The sequence below is a fragment of the Gadus chalcogrammus genome, chromosome 16, assembly GCF_026213295.1.
Source record: "Gadus chalcogrammus isolate NIFS_2021 chromosome 16, NIFS_Gcha_1.0, whole genome shotgun sequence".
Lineage (NCBI taxonomy): Eukaryota > Metazoa > Chordata > Actinopteri > Gadiformes > Gadidae > Gadus > Gadus chalcogrammus.
In genome coordinates this window covers 17,954,135-17,961,634 of record NC_079427.1, presented here as the reverse complement: position 1 = coordinate 17,961,634, position 7,500 = coordinate 17,954,135, and positions in this window count along the sequence as shown.

The window sequence follows — 7,500 nt, the reverse complement described above, 5'->3', positions numbered from 1 at the left end:
TGGATTCTGCGAGGGAGGGAGTAGATCCAAGCTATGGTTGGGGAGAAGCAGAAGGGATGGAAGGGAGGGGATCGCAGGGTGAATATAAAGAGCAAAAAAAAAAAACGTAGAGTAGGATAATGGGTAATGAAAACACACGTGCACCTGGTGTTCACTCATGGTTATGGATGGATGGCATTCCGGAGATATGCGCTGGGTAATACAAAAGAGGAAGAGGGGGGAAGTGAAGTTTCCTATAGACAGTGCCGGCCATCTTTACAAGCTGCGTGGGCAAAGCAACATCTATTTAAAGTGGTTATTGAACATAAAGCACAAAGTAACGGCAATTTGTTTTGTTAAAGAACAGGCAGTCAATACCACAAACTGAGGGAGTATTTCCTCTGGATAGGAAGAGGTATGGTTCATTTTCAAAACACATTTATTGTGACTGTGATGGGGCATGCATACGTTGAAGCATCAATTGTTAAATAAATTACGATTTTTGTTCTTCAACTTAAAATTCATCAATCGTTTATTGTGGTCTCTCTAACACACACAAACACACATGCATGCACACACACACACACACACACACACACACACACACACACACACACACACACACACACACACACACACACACACACACACACACACACACACACACACACACACACACACACACACACACACACACACACACGCACACAGAATTTGTTTTTCAACAATGGCTCAAAAATTGCTTGTTAATCCACCACACAGAGAGTTATATACTTCCAGTCCTCCCCTGTCTCCGGAATGGTTTACTATTCCCTAACTCAGATTTTCTATTCTGTGGCTATATGAATAGGATGACAAAAAAAGCTAATAAATACTATATTCCAACAGAAAACGAATTAGTAGTAATTAGTAGTCTTGGAACATTTAATCTTTAATGATTAAAACCGTTTATTATGGCCTAGTTTCACTTTGGAAGGAATCACTCACTTAACCCCTTGGGTGGGCATAGTTGTTTACCTTTTATACAATTGGTGTAAATTGGATCAGCAGCATATAATTGTAGAAATTGAACGCTACACCAAGCTGGCTGACACCTTAGTAAACTTAAGGTAGAGTAGTGCTCTTCTATACCTGTTACCTGTCTTTCTTGTTTGCTCAAATTAATATGATAATAGATTAATAACTGGGCTCTTATGAATATGCTTTCAAATCTTTTGCATCTCATCGAGGCAGGATAAAAATGTAAATTACCAATGTGCCAACTATAAAAAGATTTAATGCCAAACAGGGTTTCACACAAAATGTGCTAACGTGAATCAAAACATAAAAATAAGGCAATGCAAAAATCGATTTTCTTTCAACCAATCACAACTTAATCCCCGTGACTTTAGAGTAGGAATACCTCAGTTCATTAGTAGCATAGCTAATTAGCTAATTACCGTCAGACAGACAATGCTAAAACTCAACGTGCTGACAACAGGTGACTATGTGGCGAAGCCATGTTCGTCATTCTTCTCATGCGAGTGTTGGCATGGATGGCGTCCAATGGCACTCGAAAGCATTGTGATTGATGTGTCTTTTTACGCTGGAAGTGGGCCGAGATTGCTTCGCCGCCCGGGCCAGTGGCATTACCTTAGCTCTTGTGACACGTAAAAATAGACTGTTACAAGTTTATGCCATTTTCGTTTAACCGTTGTTTGCTAAAGGTTTCTCTTATGAAAGGTACTTCTTTCTTCCTTCCTTCTATCTTTCTTTCCCTGCGTCCTTCCTTCCTTCCTCCCTCCCTTTTCATACATGATGGTGATGGTGCCTTTAATGTGCATTGAGTCATTCTACTATGTATGTGTGCACATTTGTGTGTGAGATGAAGGCAGCCTCCTCCAGAAGGGAGCTCCGTATAGAGGCTGCTGACAACCTCGCCAAGAGCCTGCTATTTATAAGCAGAGTGGGTGACTGTGCTGCCCAATAAACGCTCACATACACACACACACACACACACACACGCACGCACTCACGCACGCACGCACGCACGCACGCACGCACGCACGCACACACGCACGCACGCACGCACGCACGCACGCACGCACGCACGCACGCACGCACGCACGCACACACACACACACACACACACACACAGTGCTCTGCCTTTACTGATACACTAAGACTCACAAGCACACACAGGAAACCAACACAAACATACATGCAATCAATAATATGTCAAAAGACAAAGTCAGTGCAACAAAGGACACACACACTAGCCTGCACTATACCCTACATACACACACACGCACGCATGCACGCACACAGACACACACACCACACACACACCCACACAAATGGCTGCTTCGAGACCTCATATTCCAATCTGTCTTTTTCAATGTTTGTTGTGTTAGTCTCTTGGTCTCCTGCTCCCCGCCCCTGTTTAAACACCACTCTGCTGTTATTTAAAGCTCGCTCCCTCTCTATGAATAGTATTACTACACAACAGCCAGTGTGTGCTTCAAAGTTCCCCCTTAAGGGGAAAAGTTACTCTGCAGATGTGTTCTGGCGCCTATACACATGGATAGATTAGCGGACGGATGTATCGAATCGAGATATAGATTTGTAAATCTATTGGATTTTAAATGACCGTGCTCCATTTTTTTAATTGTGCGCCAGGTAGATAGATATCTATATATCTACATGTATACACAGATGAGGAAGAGATAGATGGATACATAGCTAGATAGATAGATGGGGCCGCTTTCCCAGCCATTAACTGGGCTCACTGTTGCTCCTTCTCCTCCTCGTCCCTACCACCCTTTGATAGATAGCCATAGATTGTCTATCGGGATAGCGTTGTAGCCTAATTAGAGTCTTCTCCTGACATCAGTCTAACGCATGGCTATCGACCAGCAGGGTCAAATGCATTAGCTATGGTCTCGAGCCTAGGCCCCATTTATATTCCACCTCTCAACGCAGAGCAATTAGACAGATTAAGGCTGCAGAGCGCTCACAACACCTCATGGTCAGATCCGCTGTGCAGAGGATTTACTGTTCCTGAGTTGTTGTTCAATGTGCTTTTGTTTAATGATGAATTGTATTGGTATATAGTATGGGATAGGTAGTGCCTTTGCTGACATTGCATGCTGATGGGTTATAACTATCTACAGATTTATACTGTACATGCATTTGTATCTGGGCAGTGTAGATGTTGTGTAAATGACTTGAACACATTTTAATTATGTCTAATAAGAAGGTCGAAAGTGTTTGTAGCCCTGTCTGCAACGACGTGTCTCATAGACAGTCAGCTGAAAAATGTGTTTACATCCTAATAGGTGTTGTTATTTACAACAGTAGCAACATAATAATAATTATCCGAGGGGAATTATTTCCACAGAAAGACATATTTTCGTTGGTTTTCATAATAAATATTTACCCAATCATTATGTTACCATGGTTATTACTCTTTAAAAGTGAACTATAAATTAATTCATGAATAAAAACATGATTTAATAGTGTGTGCATAACATGGTGGAACAACACCGGCAATATCTGCTAAAACGTGACATTTTAGGAATTTGGCTGTATCCATCCCCTTTCTTATCCCAATTAAATGACAAATGTTTGAGAGATGGCATTCCTTAACACTTATGAAATTAAATTATCAACACACATAACTTTCGATCGGCGGGCCAGACAAAGGCTCACAATTGTGACTGTGTGAAAACTCATGTGAAGTCAATCTTCAAATTGGAGGGGAAGGACAGGACATGTATTTATTGTGTTTTTTGGTTGTGTTGTGTGTGGAATATGATTGGCATACGTGTGGCCTTAGTCTCACTGAATTTTCAATGTCCTGTGGTTTGGTTCCATGACCTCCGCGCCCCCCGTCCCCCCCGCTTTTTGTCCTTCAATCTCTCTTTCTCTCCCTTTTGCTCAGAGTGACATTGAAACTGGCGGCTTATACTTTGAACACAGCCAGCTTCATTTGTCTCAATTAGCTGCAACAGCTTCGTGCTTTTCACGTGTCCGCTTCAATTAGACACGTTAGCAACACATCATACATCGACGTCAAAGAAGCAGAAGGCTTGCATGTGCCTGTTCCAGTAAAAATCCGGCCCGGACTTCTTGCTTCATATCGTGTGATCTCCTTATGAGTGTTGGAATGTTTTAACATTCAAACCATTTGCGCACATTCGTCACAAGCCTGATATCAAAAAAAGAGTATGAAATGTTGTGGGATTGGACACAGATGCATTTCCGTTTAGTTCCCCCTGTGACCCCATCAGCAATTGCCTCTGCACTTGAGATTATGTCACACATGACAATGACCAAGCGCTGGGTTCCCTGTGTGCTGTAACCATGCACTGTAGTCGTTGCTAAGGAGAGAACAGAAATGCCTTTGCTTCGTCATTCTGTCTTGTCCGTCTCCTACATGGATTTTTCCCCGCTCAAATTTCCTGGCTTGCTTTCTTCTGCATGTTCTCCACATTTGCTCTCTCTCTCTATCTCTTTTGCTCTCTCTCTCTCTCTCTCTCTCTCTCTCTCTCTCTCTCTCTCTCTCTCTCTCCCTCTCCCTCTCTCTCTCTCTCTCTCTCTCTCGCTCTCTCTCTCTCCCCCTCTCTCTCTCTCTCACTCTCCCTCTCTCTCTCTCTCTCTCTCTCTCTCTCTCTCTCTCTCTCTCTCTCTCTCTCTCTCTCTCTCTCTCTCTCTCTCTCTCTCTCTCTCTCTCTCTCTCTGTTTACTAGTCATGGGGGGGGGGCTAGTGTTTTCTTTTGTTACGGTGGCCCTCTTCCTTGATTCACTCCCCAGATGTTACCATGGAAACTATGAGACACTAGATCACTTTGAGTGTACGTTTTCTGTGTATGTGTGTGTTGCGTATGTGTTTGTGTAAAAGTATAATCGGTGTGAACGAATGAGAGAGCTAGTGTGTTGTAGAGAGAGAGGTGTTGCTGGTTATAAGGGGGTATGGTGGGGGGGTGGAGTGTTTGTGTGTGTGTTTGTGTGTGTGTGTGTGTGTGTGTGTGTGTGTCTGTGTGTGTGTCTGTGTGTGTGTCTGCGTGTGTGTCTGCGTGTGGTTGTGTTGCTCGAGGGGGGTGCAGCTCTTTGTCAAAACGCTGATGCTGGATTTAATTTCAGCCAATGGCGCCGGGGATAAATAAGGGGAACCTCTCTTAATAGACCAGACACACTACAGAGCGCATCATAGGGACACACACACATCCATACCCACCTCTACAGACACACACACACACACACACACATGAACGAACACACACAATGGGCACACTTTAAAGGAGACGTGACAGCTCAGTGCCAAGAAACTGAGGAGGAAGTAGGTTGAGGGAGCCAGTGATGGGAGTGTAGGGTAAAGCTGATTATATGGGGGAGGTAGAGAGACAAAAGGTGCTGTGGGGGCTACAAATAAAGTATGCGGAGGCGGTAGATAGATGCGGGGAGGGGGGGGGGGGGTTCCTAATACCAGCCCAATTGCCATGGTAACTGTGGTTACAGTTAGACGTGGATAAGCAGAAAAGCTGTTGGGCATTGTTGTGATATCCTGTGCCAAGGCAGGCCTCTCTCTCTCTCTCTCTCTCTCTCTCTCTCTCTCTCTCTGTTCTCTGTCTTCCTTCAGAGATCTTAATGATTCTGAAGGCTCAGGAAGAGTTCAGTATCACCGAAATATTCAAATAAATGGTCCTGACTGAAATAGAATAAAAATCCCTGTAAAGTCATTTTAATAACATGGTTATACATCAGGATGTGAAGGGCACGTGCTTATAGACTATGCACACGCTGGTTATTAACATGGGTAAAATGTATGGTGTGAAGGATGCGACCCCCATGGACCCCAAGTGACGGAGCAGTGATCCGGTGCCCCGGGATCAGTGAAAAGTCCATAGTGTTGGATGTGCGGTGGACCGTGGAATTAAAGCAGAGCTTGTTCTGCTGGTGTGAGTCATGCCGGTTCTCTCTCGGCCCGGCCTACCCTGCGTGGTCCGTGCATCATCAAGGATGGTGGGTGATGGTGATGAGGATGATGATGATGATGATGAATATAATACGCGTGGACAGAGGGAGAGAATGAGGGAGGGGAGTTCATTCTCACACGAACAGGGTCCTTTCGCTTGAGCCCCTTTCCCACTGGACAGAAATAAAAACCACTTAACACCCACTAACATCCTGCTTTAGCCTTCGGTGGGAAAGGTTACATTTTGCATTCATTCCCGGGTCCAATTTATCTGCAGTAGTCAATGGTCATTTATCTGTTGCAGCTCCGATTTTACCGGTGTAAACATCGTGCCAGAAATCTAGGCCCATTTCTGGCACGATGCTATGACGCGGGTTGTAGTTCCGGATGTTGGACAGACATGAACGACACAGGGCGGAGGTATTTGTTGTTCGAGCCTTGAATGAAAGAGAGACCGAATATAAAACTGATATTAAAACGTTTTCAGTGGCCTCCACGCTGCGTTCCCCTGTTTACTAAGCCTGTTTTCCAACATTTGTTAAGGAGTGCATCCAATAAAAAGTCTCACTGACAACATGAGTGTTGACCACCAGCATAGAGGTCTGGGGGACGATTCAGCCCGCAGCTGGCAGATGCTTGTTCCCCGCAACGTCTTTTGTGAATGGCACTTGGCTCAATACACCACAGAACCTGTAAAGAGGCCTTGGCATTTAAAGGAAATTAAACATACCTGAATACATTTCATGACCACCTGAACAACAATGAAATAAATCCTTAAAATGCTTGACCCTGAATAAGGTTGCCATTACCTAACTAGCCTTCTGCGTCCGACAATGAAGAGATTGAGATGGAAAATAAATCACTGGTTGATGAATCACAAAGGACATAACCCTTTGGAATTGGCATGTGTTTGACGAAAGCTGGAGGAGAAATCTAATTCAAATACTCTAACTTGAGAAATACCAGAGCGTTCAGTGAGCCGATTTAAATCACTGACGAAGAAGAGCTCAAACCAGTGGAGAAAGCCTAAAACAAAGCCATCTTGAAAAAAGTCAAATTGGCAATTGTCATTGACTCTTTTGTTGGAAAAAGTTTTCTGAATGTAGTAGGTATTAAGCCACTCAGAACAGGGAATAGTCCTCTTATGATGGTCTGCTTTATGATATCCTGCATATGTTAAGCCAGCAACTGCAGCAAATTCAATGTATGCGTGAAGAATATATACATGTACACATCCTATGCCTGTATTCGCTAAGCCCCCTACAAATGATTCATACTCGCATACACACACACAATTGCACACACGTGCGCGCACACACACGCACGCATGTACGCACGTACGCACGCACGCACGCACGCACGCACGCACGCACGCACGCACGCACGCACGCACGCACACACGTACTCTAATTAACCCAGAAATTGCTGACCCTCTATGTAAGTTAAATATGTTTTATCCATTCATTAAAATCATAAAACCATAGTAGAACGACACAAGTGCAGAAAACAGATGGTTTGTAAACTAATATGGTTCATTTACGTTGTAAAAGTAAAGCTAGTTTATG